The following is a 14,785-nucleotide window of genomic DNA, read 5'->3' on the forward strand; positions in this document are numbered from 1 at the left end:
CAATCTGTGCTTCCTTAACCCTCCAAATGATACGTAAAAACCTCTTTTAAGTGATAAGCCACTGTAACATCTTAGTACAAATTTTTTTAAATTAATAAAGAATACAAAATGACAGTAAGGTATATCATATTACATATCTTTTTGTTCAGTATAAACTAGAGAATGTGATTATGTAATAATTTTGGGTACACACCTTGATTCCATTTTATTTGGGGGTTGTAAATTACAATTTTTCACTTTTGAAAGAAAAAAAAAACAACAATGTTTCAACTTTCATTGTGCGTAGCTTCAAAACTATAAAAGACTGAAACAAAAGGCAAGTGTATAAAAGTTCACCACCATTTTATTAGCAACAAAAGGCTTTTACCGTAAAACTAAAGAACAGAAAGTTAAATGTATGTACAAAAAACCAAAACTATGTACATCTCTTCGGGCATAATTCTTTACTTCGAGTCACTTGCAAGAGATTTTCTTTTCCTCCCCTTTACTATGGGCCTGTAGAAGTGTTTCAACTTATGGTAGCAAGTAGGATGCATGCCACAATTACACTTAGGGCACCAGAATTTGCTTCGCTTTCTTTTTATCATCCTCGTTTTCTGATAAGTCACCACTCAAAGAAACTGCTTACCGGGCGAGTTGGCCGTGCGCGTAGAGGCGCGCGGCTGTGAGCTTGCATCCGGGAGATAGTAGGTTCGAATCCCACTATCGGCAGCCCTGAAAATGGTTTTCCGTGGTTTCCCATTTTCACACCAGGCAAATGCTGGGGCTGTACCTTAATTAAGGCCACGGCCGCTTCCTTCCAACTCCTAGGCCTTTCCTCTCCCATCGTCGCCATAAGACCTATCTGTGTCGGTGCGACGTAAAGCCCATAGAAAAAAAAAAAAAAAAAAAAAAAAAAAAAGAAACTGCTTTTGGTATTTCATCACCTGGCAAATCACTGTCATCACTGAAAACATAATTTTCATAATCTTCTTCTAACGTATCCCGAATATCGTCAGAACAACATGGATTGCACATTTTAGTTTATTGAAACACTAACCGATCAAGTACAACGACAACAGAACACTGCTATGCGGTGTGGTGCTTCGAGCGACTGACGCCAAGATTTGTTTTAGAGAGTACATAAGCAAAAATACCTATTCGATAATTCAGCTAGATGAATCGAAATAGCCAATGAACTGAACTATTGTTTAGTGCAAAGTTTGACGATATTCATTAAATGGTTGCCCAGCAACACGGCTCTAAAAAAATGAGTTGTTAATAATGACATTATCATTTCACAAAGGCATAAATGAGTCGTTATTAACGACTCGTACCATTTGGAGGATTAAATTTCACCCGTGCTGCATTTACCAGATCCTACACATCCCCAGCTATGTTTGTACTTTACCTGCTTGCCTTACGTTATTGGTACCAACGTGAAACACTACCACCTTTTCCTTTCCCTTCTCCTTCTCTTCTACTTTCCTCAACGTCTGGCTCAGCCTAATACCTGGGCAACACACTGCCCTGGTTCCCTTTCCTCCACTCACTTTTCCCACATGTCTAACAATGGAATCCTCCATGACCAGAGCCTCTACCCTACCCACCTCATTTGATCCCCTCCCATCCTGGTCAGCCCTATCTTTCCTGACCACTGCAGAAGCTACTTCCTCTTCCTTTTTCTCCCTCCCACGACCCTGTTCCACCTGTTTTTTTCCTATCCTCTACTCCACATTTCCCTTTCCTACCTTTTCCCATCCTCCTACTTCCATTATTCTCAGCAACAGTTCCCTGTTCCTCATCTTCCCTCTGTGACTCGTATGATTTCTCACAGACAACTGTCCTGAAATCTGATCCTGAATAGAGCCCTTAGCTTGCAATCCTCTTCCCCTTAAAACATTAGACCATCTGTCTTGTACAATTCCCTCCCTTCCTTCCCATCCCTCTTTTTCACCTACTATATTCTGTAAGTTGTTTGAGGGAGGACTACTTTCCTTTCTGTCTTCTGAGAGAATCCTGATTATCTCCCTCAAACTCTCCAACTCCTCCCTCATACTCCTTAATGCCTGGCCACACCCACAGTGCCTACACTTGCACTCCTTAGCCATTCTTTATGGAAAAATGAAATAACTAATTCTGTGCAAAAAAAAAAAAAAAAATGAAAGGAAAGAACTATTGTCTAGGATAGTACACAAGGATTACACGACAGTACGCTAATTAATATACTGCTACACTACAATACTACTTAGTATTAGTATATTTTGATCTACAACACCTTAATAGAATAAAAACTACCGTTAATTACTGAATACAAAAGGAATACACAAGAATTACACAATTCTAAACTGCCGTTAAGTCTACCCTAATTACTACAACATAATTCTAGTAAGAGATGTTCTACAGATAATTCTACTATACTACACAAATATTTTACAATAATAGAATATGCCCACGAATTGCTAATAAGATACTACAATACACTACTACTTTCAGACTATCCTAATTACAACATGTTGTTATTAATACCGATATAAATGGTCCGTTATTGGACATTATAAATTTTCCAGCTAACTCATTCTTGGTTGCCAGCGTTTCGCCCTCGCGTGCTAGGGTGGGCTCATCAGTTGGTACCTAGCACACCTACCAATACGCTGGCCAGTGCATACCGTGGAGGCCACTGCGTAGGCTAACTGAAGCCACCGGCAGTGCCAGTGCACTAAAAGACTTTGTCTCATTACCAAAAATTGATGCCTGCTTGGCCATCAGATGATATAGATGTTGATTCCCACAGGGAATCTGAAATATTATTAAGCATAAGCAGAAATGAAAATTGCGAGTTTGTAATTCTCAATAACTACTTAGATTACCAACAAAGCTAAATGCGTAGACAGAGTATTATTAGTACTATTTTACTGTGCTCTGATGGATACACACACAAAGATATACACGAATATAACAGGCAAGATACTATCTAATATACCGTATCTACACTACAATTCTCAACTTAAATGTTGTTATATGATTCTTGTGAATGTACACTCAGTTGCACCAAATACACCAGCAAAACAGCATATTTCTATGGAGTTGTGGATAATCTGTTGTTAGTGGCTTTATGTCGCACTGACACAGATAGGTCTTATGGCGACGATGGGATAGGAAAGGCCTAGGATTTGGAAGGAAGCGGGTGTGACCTTAATTAAGGTACAGCCCAAGCATTTGCCTGGTGTGAAAATGGGAAACCACTGAAAACCATCTTCAGGGCTGCTGATAGTGGGATTCGAACCCACTATCTGCCGGATGCAAGCTCACAGCAGCGCGCCACTAACCGCACGGCCAATTCGCCTGGTGATAATCTGTTAAAGTTCTTCTACTGAAGTACTCTGAAACCTTGTTAGTGCGTTCCTCATTAACACGTTTTCCAGTTTAGTATGTCTTAATTCAAAATCTCGATTCTTATTGTGTTAAATCTATATAAAAATGCCTCACTTGTCGCTTCGCAAATTTTCGTTATTACCACTGAGTACAATCACATTTTTTCTAGTCCTGAAAGTGTTACTATGTTTGTCATCCCTTGTGAAAGGAATGTGATTTCCAACTCGGGTGAGAAAAAGCCCTCACTACAGTTGCGTGATATCGGGAAAAGACCATGAATTCTCGAATTTTACAGGATAGGTCGTACCTACGGGAAACAAGTCATTAGCCTCAGGAATGTTCAATTTTGCTCTCCAGGTAGCAGCGAGATTGCAGGATAACACAGTGAGTCTATTTGTGCTTGTATTTAGCATTTCATTCAGAAATCAGAAATTCATTTTGTGTTGAGTGGTACAGTGAAGGGTAACAATATTTGTCGCCTGATAGCCTACATCTGGAGTAGGAACATAATCGTCCGAAGTTGACTAGCGTGGTGCATATTTGTCTTGTGAAAGCCTAGTTATGGATTCAGAAAACGTGTAATTCCTTACTAATGAAGACAAAATTAAAATCTATCCGAAAGTGGACTGGCACCTGCATCTTTAAGCATGCAGAGGTAGTGCAAATGCTGAAACTTGCACCGTCAAGTTTTGACTCAATCATTCGAGTTGGTCGAACTGAAGTTTTGCCGGTTTCAAAATGGCAACCAAAGTCACACTTGCACATTGTCAAGTGTAACCTCAAATTCATTGTCTGAGAGTGTGACCAGAAAATAATGTTGAATAACCCACTGGTCTACTACCACTTGTTTTAGAAAGAGTATGATAATATTTGATATTTTCATGGCCGCCCGTGCAAATGTTTTCATATTTTTGTTGTCTGGAGTTTTTCGCAATTTTCAGTGCAGTGTTTTTTTTTTAATCCCCAGCAGAAAATATATTTCATATTTGTTCTCTCATGTTCTTCACACCTTTTAATATTCTCCTCTCATCTTCAGAAATGGTAGATATATTTTTCACTGTACCCGCCGATACATGACGTAAAATGCAGTCGTATCTAGTGTTTCCATGTCCCTGTTGGATAGTTTTTATTCATGTATTCAGTAGTACGTTTTCTCGCTTAACTTGTATATACTGTATAACATGTGTGCACTGTATGTACTAAGTAATCTTCTAATGGATGCTATCACTGCAGAAACTCTGCTAACAATTCTAATACCTGAAGCTTTTGAAATTTTAGCATTGTCTTCAAACATTACATTAAAAAGTCATGCCATGCACTTAAAAAGTTTTCATTCTCCAATGTTCTTGATAGCACAGAAGACAATGCTCTGTGTGAAGACAGTGATAAAAAAGTAAGTGACGATGAATCCGAATCATCTTATGGCGATGGACTACATAATTAAATGACAAAATTAATTATGTGTTTTGTGCTTCATTATTTATTTATTTATTTAATTATTTATTTATTTTTTAAAATTTTGTTTCTGATTTTCTGGGAGTTGGCTTTTAATAAAAAGCATATGGTAACCTCTGAAGAATGAATTAACTGTTTATCCCATACTGTATTGATGGATTTTGAGAGTCTGGTCCTTGGTGAATTGTCAACACTGCAGCCTTCAATTCAGAGGCTCCTTGGATTCGATTCCCAGTTGTGCTGAGGATTTTAGCTATAACAATGAATGTTAGACATCAGTTGATAAATTGTCATTTTTCACAGATATCATTTCTCAAAATGTACACATATTACAAAGGTAATTATTTTAAAACATATATGAAAGTACTTAACATTCATTGATCGACACACAGTATGAAAGAGCAAAAATTAATCTAATTGGTGAACAGACATATTTGATGTGGGAAGCTCAGTACAGGCAGAGCATGTGATCTGCACTTGTGGATGACTGGTCCATGATGGGTCACACACATCACTTCATATTCCAGGTTAATTGCATTATGCTCTTTCCCTGGAAGTTAAAAATCTTCAGCATGTGAAACTCTTGCCCTACCCATTGATGAGTGTCTGTGGAGCTTCTCAAACAACTTGGTTGTATTCTAGCATATTAGATCTAAAGGTCCCTCACTAATTTGTCTGCCTCTGAGTTCAAAATCCTGAAATTTTAAAGACCAACCTTAATGTAACCATTACTGGTTTGATCACTCAAATAAATAAATAAATAAATAATAATAATAATAATAATAATAATAATAATAATAATAATAATAATAATAATAATAATAATAATAATAATAATAATAATTCAATTTTAAACACAGTAAAAGAAAACTTACGGTCCAACAAAACATCGCAGCACAAAACATAAACAAACAGGTTAGGAAACATGACAACTACTGAATGGATGTGGAAAGCGGCATGGAACCCTGCGAGGTAATGGGACATAGCCTTTTGCGAAGAAAGAAAATGTAGAGGGTAATTGCCCTTGGATTACACACATTTATTTTAAGAAAAAGGAAACAAATTAAAACTCAATAGAGAGGAACAAATCAAAAATTCAAAATAGAAAGATCTTTACAAGGAAATTTAGAATTTAACTACCCCTGCAGACAGTGCACTAAAAAAAATTTAATCACAGAATTTGAAACTAGAAGCACTATTCAACGATACATGTCAATATTAAAAAGGGGGCTAATCCCAATCAGCAAAGTAGAAGTGAGCCGCTGAGAGCCAAAGTGGTCTAAGTCAATTTTTCCCCATTTCATGTAAATTCAGGCTTTACAAGAATTCATGATTCATTTGATGAAATATGCAGACGATATATTAAAATTGTATTTAATAAAGACATTTTAGTTATTTGTTCTTTAAATGGCTTTTTATCATTCCTAAAATTTGGAGTACCACTTTTCTTGTCAGCAGTTTACTCATAGCGGAAGGTAAAGTAGTACAAATCAAGAGTTGTACAACTCTTCCGATAAATGTTTTGGCAAAGTCGAGTGAAAGAAAAATGTATGGGTTGTGTTTTAACCTCTAATATGGCAATGTATTTATAAAATAATTGTTAACGAAACATAATGTACAGTAGATGTGAAACTGCACATACGGCTTCCATTACAACTTTTTCTCTCACAGATTGAGTTAAAATAATTGCTCTGTAGTTAAATTCTAGCTATGCAATCTGGTCTAATAGTTCAGCAGTATGGACACTCATGAATTATAAATAAATTGTTTTGCCCATATGTCAAAATTTCTGAAAATTAAATTATCATGCTAAAATTTAAACAGACTTTATAATGGAAGATGCCAGTTTACTCAATTTCACAATCTAGGTCATCTTCTTCTTGTAGTGGGTCAACATAATCAGGTCCATACTCCACAGCCGAATTCACAATTGTCAGTTGATTGAAGAAAGTGTGGTGTACCGGAGGGATATTTGGGAGAAGGGTCATCATGTCTCTCTCCTTAGCCTCAGTGACAGGTTGCACAGCGTTGTTGTTGAGAGGGATGAGTTGAACACCAGACAAATGAGGACGGCCACGAACACGATGTGAAGGAGTAATGTCCAAAGTTTTGACAGGGATTCATTCATCAAGAGATTCCTTGTAGAGAATGAGAAGAGGAGAGTCTTTCTGAAAACGAAGCCATCGAACATGAAGCCAACTGAACTTTTCATTTTGTGTGTTCATCTTTCTAAATGTTACACTTTTCTCTGCCTTTTGTTGAGACAAAGTCATTCAGAGCCATTCTCTAAATGGGAAAAGGTTGTTTCCTCCTTGCCTTTTGAATGGTATTACACCAATCATCCGGAGTGAAAATTGAGCAGTTCTTGATTTTCTCTCAATAACTCCTAAATCCTGATTGTTTGGAAGAAAGGAGTGTCCTGATAGCATGAACTTATGGTCAACCACTTAGATTTCATTTCTTGAGTTCTTTACAATCTCTATCTAAATTAGTGCAAGTTTGGGATTCCGAGTTTGACCACTTGCTGCATCACTGTATGCTATCACATGATGAGCATCATGGGCATGGAATTCAACATGCTTTAGAAGTCAGGAACCTACTTCTTGGGAGCCTTTTGATGCCAATAACTTCAATAACACCTGAATATTAAAAATCTAAATAAAGAAAACAATACCGATACTTACTAGCACAGTTACAAGGACTGTTTGATTTTAGAACGTAAATAACAACGATAATGAACACAGAACAACACAACCTCATGGCCGTGACGCTTGACTTATACCACTATTCCTGTAAATGCGCTCCACTCTGGCATGATGGGAAGAATGCATGTAGTGCTCTGAAGCGTCTCCCATGAGAGTTATTGTTATACCACTTCTTCACAACAAATTTTCATGCGTTACAAGTGCACTGAGTGGTATAACTCAAAGCTGACATTTCTTGACTTAGACCACTTGGGCTCTCAGCGGCTCAAATAAAACCAAACACAGAGGTACAGAAAACTTGCATCACTGCCTAAATCTCTTGAGGTAATGTGCATAGATTTTCAGAACTTATGTAAGGCGAAAAAGAAATACGGGGAGGTAAATCCGAGGGATAATTACATTATAAATTACAAAGTTAAGAAAAAAGGTATTGCCACCGAAACAAAAGGTACAAGATCTTAGCTGAAAAACTAAGTCATTTCAACAAATTACTTGTAATAAATTTAGTGGTGAACGTGAAACTCGAGGATAAACTCCTGCTTTAAGAAAAAGAAATTATTACATTTAAATGAAGTTGAAAACTGAAATAAATGTAGAAACAGTGCTTACCTTGAGGCCGGGTTTCTCAAGATGGGACCAAGAGAGGAGCACAACCTCTTGTTATGATGGTCAGATTATTAAAGACCCAGATTGTACCTCGCTCCCACCGAAGCAGCGAGAAGGTCCAGAAACAGGAAATGATGCAACCACCAAAGATAACCAATCAGAAAATAGAATTCACCTTTGACTTTCACATTCCCCAATTACATTAACTCTTTATTTTCTCCAATCAAAACTCGCTTCGTTCTTGCTGACAAATGTTCGAGAAAGGTCTTTGTTTACGCAATAGGAAACACGCTTCCAGAACTGCGCATGTTGGTACACGCCGTTTCACAAATTTTGACAACAAAAAAAAAAATATTGAAATTCACAGATAAATGATAATTTTGATACAACACACAAAAAAGAGTTTCTAAAAGAGAATTCTTCCAAGTCCAAAGGTCCAAACAAAATAAAATTTTATACAACAAAATTTTTTTAAATCAATAAATTAAGAAATTTCAATCAATTCGTACTGCTGTCTTAATACTGCCACATCCTCCACCTCACAGACTCGAGCTACCCTCAAAAACTAACAAAAGTTTCACATTAATAGGAGGGTTTGCCACACGACACACAATTTTGATGCCATTCACTGTAGGAACGTCAGTATGCATCTATTTCCTTTTCTTTTGGGTATCGCTGATTTAGGTAGCAGTCGACACCGATCGTATGCCAACAGACTCCCCATACTCATTCAGTCCAACCACATAAAGGCAGGAACATTCCGTCAACTCTGATCACAGTTTGGACCGTTGCGACCAAATAGTGTAGTGCAGCATCCAGACGGGCACATTAGTATGTCCACCAGATGGACAGAAAATTTTCAGCAACTGCAGCACAAACAGATATGCAGCAGAAAAGGGGAATAGCACAGGCAAGACCGGCGTCCAACAGTTTTGAAGGGTTTTGACAAAGACAAATGATGATATCCAAGATGGGTTTAAAAAAAATATATTGTTTCAATAATGAAGCAAGCATCACCCAACCGGTGGCACAGTATGTGCTCCTTTGAGAGACTCCCTCCCACACTCGGGATACCGGTTAACCCAGGGCAAGCACTATCCTATTAATTTAAAAAAAAGGACCAAAGATAAAACATGAATATCTACAGGAGTTTACCCTAGAACCCCAAAGTTACAGTTACAGTTTCCTAAGTCATGACCATAAAAACAAAATCTTACATGACCTAATCATTACCACATAAAATCCATTACATTAAAAAAAATACTTAAAGAGGATATCTAATACAATCACAAATCATAATTACAATTCCAATTCCTTAATTTACTGATACTAATCGTACACAAATGTTTATATACACAGGAATAACATGTATGTGGGCTGGCCAGCCATTAAATTAATACAGTCATTTCTTAAAACTAAGACATAAATGGTCACAGATAGAGGAGTGCACATCACTACAATAACTAGGGTACCTATATCTGCGATAAATGCACTCTACTGATCCTCTTCCTCTCAGGATAACTCATCAATAAAGATACCGGGTTAAGAAATTTCAAAATATTGCAGGGACCTCGAAATCTATGGGCTAACTTACTAATAACGTGGTCTGCAGCACTACTAACAGGATGAATTTTAACAAAAACCTGGTTACCCACAGACAGATTGTGCGGCCTTCGCCCGTGATTGTAGTTACGTTGAACTTTAGCATAATAAACCATCAAATTGTTACGCGTATGACGCCAAGTAGCACGGATCATTTCTGGGTTGGCGACGTCAGGAAGGAGATCGTTAATTCACCATAAAGTCCATAATGAAGCAGGCGTTTGCTTGTGACTCTCATGGACAGCAGTATTAAAAGCAAAAGACAACCAATTGAGTGATGAATCCCACTTAGAATGGTCAGCAGAGTGATAGGCAGTGGGAGCAGATCTAAGAGTTCGGTTAACTCTTTTGGCGTAATTGGGCCTCGGATAATACAGGGTGGTGGTTACGTGAGAAATTGATAAATCAAAACAGAAATTACGGAACCGAACAGAGGTGAAAGCTTTGGCGTTGTTGCTCACTAGGAATTGACAAGGTCCAAAGGAAGCAAAGATCTGTTTCCAGCAAGAGATGATAGTATTAGCATTAGCCATATGAATTGGGAACAGCCACGTAAGAAGGCATCAGCACATACGAGTCAAAACATTGGCCGGTCCGTGACCACGGGAAAGGACCAATTTAGTCTGTGAATAATCTTTCTATAGGATGAGAAGTGTGCTCAGATGATAACAGACCTAGGTGGGTATTAGGTGCAGGTTTACTAATGTTACATATTTTGCAAGATTTGACGAGAGTACGGATTTCACCATCCATGAATTTCCAAATGAAAGACCAACATTAACATCAACCTCCCTCCTCACTAGACCTCAACTACCATGGACTGAAGACATCCCAAAATTCACAAACCCAACCTTCCAGTACGTTTTATTCTAGGTTTTGCCACTGCTGTGCTCAATCTCTTTTCCATCCTTTGGTCCAATTTCTTTCTCGCTACATTGGTTTCACTAATAACTTACTAAAATGCTTCTGAACACAGCCTAGGCATCTTCCATCTGACTGCTTTATCATCATTAGGGACACTTCTGTTCATCAGTATCTCACAATCTAAGTCTTGCTGCCCTGGAAAGAAGTCTTCTTCGGACAATACATCCTTGACTGGCTCCCAGTCTCAAGATTCCACCTCCATCCTGTCCACCTTATTCATGCAGAAATATTTTCTTCAGGCAGCTTTATGTTTCAGAGATATGTGCCTACCAAGAAGACTTCTGTTTGCTGATTACTTTCTGAGGGAATTCTTCAGGTGGTGTGGGTCCATGTGTCATATTGTTAACTGGAAGGCTTACACTTTCTTTCCTTGATGATCTCAACCGATTTTACGCCTTACAAGATCAATCACTTCAACCACATTTCATTACCATCTTCCTGGACAGTGTCCACGTCATCAACTTTTACTCACACACTACCTTTCTCTACAAGTCTCCTAACATATAAATCACAGCAGAAGCATGTGCAAACAACACAATAAGTCTTCTTTTTCACTTACAGGCTTTTTTTTTGCAAGTGTTTCACTGCACTGATGAGGTCATCAAACTAACCTCTGCCTTCTTTCCTGCAGGCAGAGCAATGGCCAGAGGTACTACTACTACTACTACTACTACTACTACTACTACTACTACTACTACTACTACTACTACTACTACTACTACTACTACTACTACTACTACTACTACTACTACTACTACTACTACTACTACTACTACTACTACTACTACTACTACTACTACTACTACTACTACTACTACTACTACTACTACTACTACTACTACTACTACTACTACTACTACTACTACTACTACTACTACTACTACTACTACTACTACTACTACTACTACTACTACTACTACTACTACTACTACTACTACTACTACTACTACTACTACTACTACTACTACTACTACTACTACTACTACTACTACTACTACTACTACTACTACTACTACTACTACTACTACTACTACTACTACTACTACTACTACTACTACTACTACTACTACTACTACTACTACTACTACTACTACTACTACTACTACTACTACTACTACTACTACTACTACTACTACTACTACTACTACTACTACTACTACTACTACTACTACTACTACTACTACTACTACTACTACTACTACTACTACTACTACTACTACTACTACTACTACTACTACTACTACTACTACTACTACTACTACTACTACTACTACTACTACTACTACTACTACTACTACTACTACTACTACTACTACTACTACTACTACTACTACTACTACTACTACTACTACTACTACTACTACTACTACTACTACTACTACTACTACTACTACTACTACTACTACTACTACTACTACTACTACTACTACTACTACTACTACTACTACTACTACTACTACTACTACTACTACTACTACTACTACTACTACTACTACTACTACTGGGGAAAATCTTAAAGACACTATTCTGTGTGGGAGTTGGATTTCCACCAACTAAATACCACTGCCCTCTTCACTCAGCCCATTCTGGAACTGCTTGTCGGCATGACATCAGAATGGAGTGGTGTATATTATTAAGTTCTTCCTTTCTCTTCTTTTTCCTTCATCCCCATAATGCTTGTCGCCATTGCCTTTACTGTGTTCCAGGCAAACGGGCTCTCTAACATAATCTGAACCAGATTCCCTGGCGTGAGTCGTCGGCCAAGTTGTTGGCAGGCTTTCCTTCGTTCTTCTTCCCATCGAACACAGTAGAAAAAAGTGTGTTGTTGTACTGTATCCCTTTCAGAACAGTACTGACAACCATCTCCCTGTGTCTTTCCCATCTTCATGGCATATAAGCCGAATCTTTCATGTCCTGTCAGGATCTGCGACAGATAGTAATCTACCTGCCGATGTCTACATTTAAGCCAGTCTCCTATGTCGGGTATTAGCTTTTTTGTCCATTGGCCAACATCGGTTGTGCCATCCCATCGGTCTTGCCAGTCTAGTAAGAGTTGGTTCCTCAAGGCTTTCTTTTCTTCAGCAGATATAGTCTCACCCCTTTCATGCCAAACTTTTCTCTCTACAACGAGGAGGTCAATGGGAATACTGGCAGCTACAACTTGTAAAGCTGCTATCGAAACAGTTCGATATGCACAGGTAACTCTGAGCAGCATTTTCCTCTGTACTCTTTCCATAGCTCTTCGGTGAATCTTCCTCCTGAGTGCATTGTGCCAGATAGGTGCAGCATAAAGTAAAATGGAATATACTGCAGAACACATAATCTGTCTCTTAACTGTTCTTGGTCCCCCGATGTTAGGCATAAGTCTGGCTAATGCTGATGCCTTCTTCTCTGCTTTTTGGGTTACTGCCTTCACATGTGCACCAAATGAGCAATTCCTGTCAATAAGAACCTCAAGGTAACGTACAGACTTCCCTGGGATAATCACTGTATCATTTAATAAGAAACGGACATTTTTCCAATTCCTGGAACCTTTCAAAATTACAGCCTCAGTTTTATTTAAATCTAAGAATTTCATTTTTGTCCGTATTGAACTGAGAATGGAAGATAGGAAAACTCAAAAGGGTCCACCTTTTCAATACAAAAATGTTATAGTTTATTTATAACATATATTTGCACTTGGAACTAGTTTCGACGCTGTTTGGCGTCATCATCAGCCAAAATGTGGGAAATAGGCTAGCATGTAGGCATTTATATTACACAAGGCGTTACATTAAACAATACACATTTTTGTATTGAAAAGGTGGACCCTTTTGAGTTTTCCTATCTTCCAGCCTCAGCTTTATGTGGAGCCAATCTCAATTTATTATTTACCATCCAAAGGTTAACTCGTCTCAGTGATTCATTTACTTGGAAGGTCAGTTCTTCTACATTCTCTGCTATTACTACTATTGCAAGGTCATCTGCATAACCAATAGATGATGTCCCTTTTGTCAGCTGCAGGCGTAAGACACCATCATATAGAATGTTCCACAAGGTGGATCCTAGGACAGATCGCTGTGGAACGCCAGCACTCATTTCAAGGTCTTCTAGATCATGAAGTCGTATTCTTCGTCCTTTGAAGTACTTAACGATTATTTGTTGTAGATACCGAGAAATGTTCATCCTACGAAGTTCTCTCAAAATAATGCTCCAAGAAGCAGTGTTAAAAGCATTTTTGACATCTAGCGTTATCAAGGCAGCCCATTTCTCACTGCTTTCTGCCTGTATTTGAATCACCCTCTCAATAGCTGCTGCTGCTGCTGCTGCTGCTGCTGAGAGTCTAATATAATGAATGGGCTTGTGAGTTTTTTTTGGTGCATTGTTTTCATTTTATTTCAGGTTCATCAGTTTATACATCGAATTTGTGTGTATTTGTAGCTTTCAGTAATAGTGTAATTACATCCTGTGGGTGGGGGATGCAGACAAAGAATATACCCACAGTATCCCCTGCCAGTCTAAGAGGCTACTAAAAGGAGCAACCGAGGGATGGTGGATTTTGAATCATGAGAGTACCTGTGATTCGTACCATCACGCGAGGGACACCATGGATCGACTTTAATTGCGATTAATACCTCTATATGAGGAACACCATGGGTTTACGTTACCTGTGATCAGTACCACTATGTGAGGAACACCACAGGTCTGAGTGTTGCCTATGATTATTACCACTATATGAGTGACACCATGAGTCTACATTGCCTATGATTAGTACTACTATGTGAGGAACACTACAGTTCTGGGCAGCTTCTCTTTCAGTACCACTATGTGTGGAACACCCTGGGTCTTCGTTACCTATGAGTGGTGCAATTGTGTGATGAACACCATAGGTCTGCATTATCTGTGATTAGTACCACTATGTGAGGTACCCCGTGAGTCTAAGTTACTTGTGATTAGTACCGCTACCTGAGGAACACCACTGTTCTACTTTACCAGCGATTAGTACCATTATGAGGGGCTGGTAATCTGGATTTTGAACCCCTTTAGACAACAAGCATCATCAATTTTGATTTGGAAGCCATCCCTTGTTCCGTTTATACCATTGTTTTGAGTTATTTTGTGGGAAGGTGGTGCATTGTAGATCATATATACTGATTGTT

General features: G+C 38.3%; 1 protein-coding gene across 1 annotated transcript in view; it reads left to right on the top strand.

Annotated features, from left to right (window-relative positions):
• Positions 1–14,785, top strand: part of LOC136856771 (ribosome biogenesis protein BMS1 homolog) — a 317,735-nt gene that overhangs the window by 151,425 nt on the left and 151,525 nt on the right. The window lies entirely within an intron of this gene.

Source organism: Anabrus simplex, chromosome 1, assembly GCF_040414725.1.
Source record: "Anabrus simplex isolate iqAnaSimp1 chromosome 1, ASM4041472v1, whole genome shotgun sequence".
In the NCBI taxonomy this organism is placed as follows: Eukaryota; Metazoa; Arthropoda; class Insecta; order Orthoptera; family Tettigoniidae; genus Anabrus; species Anabrus simplex.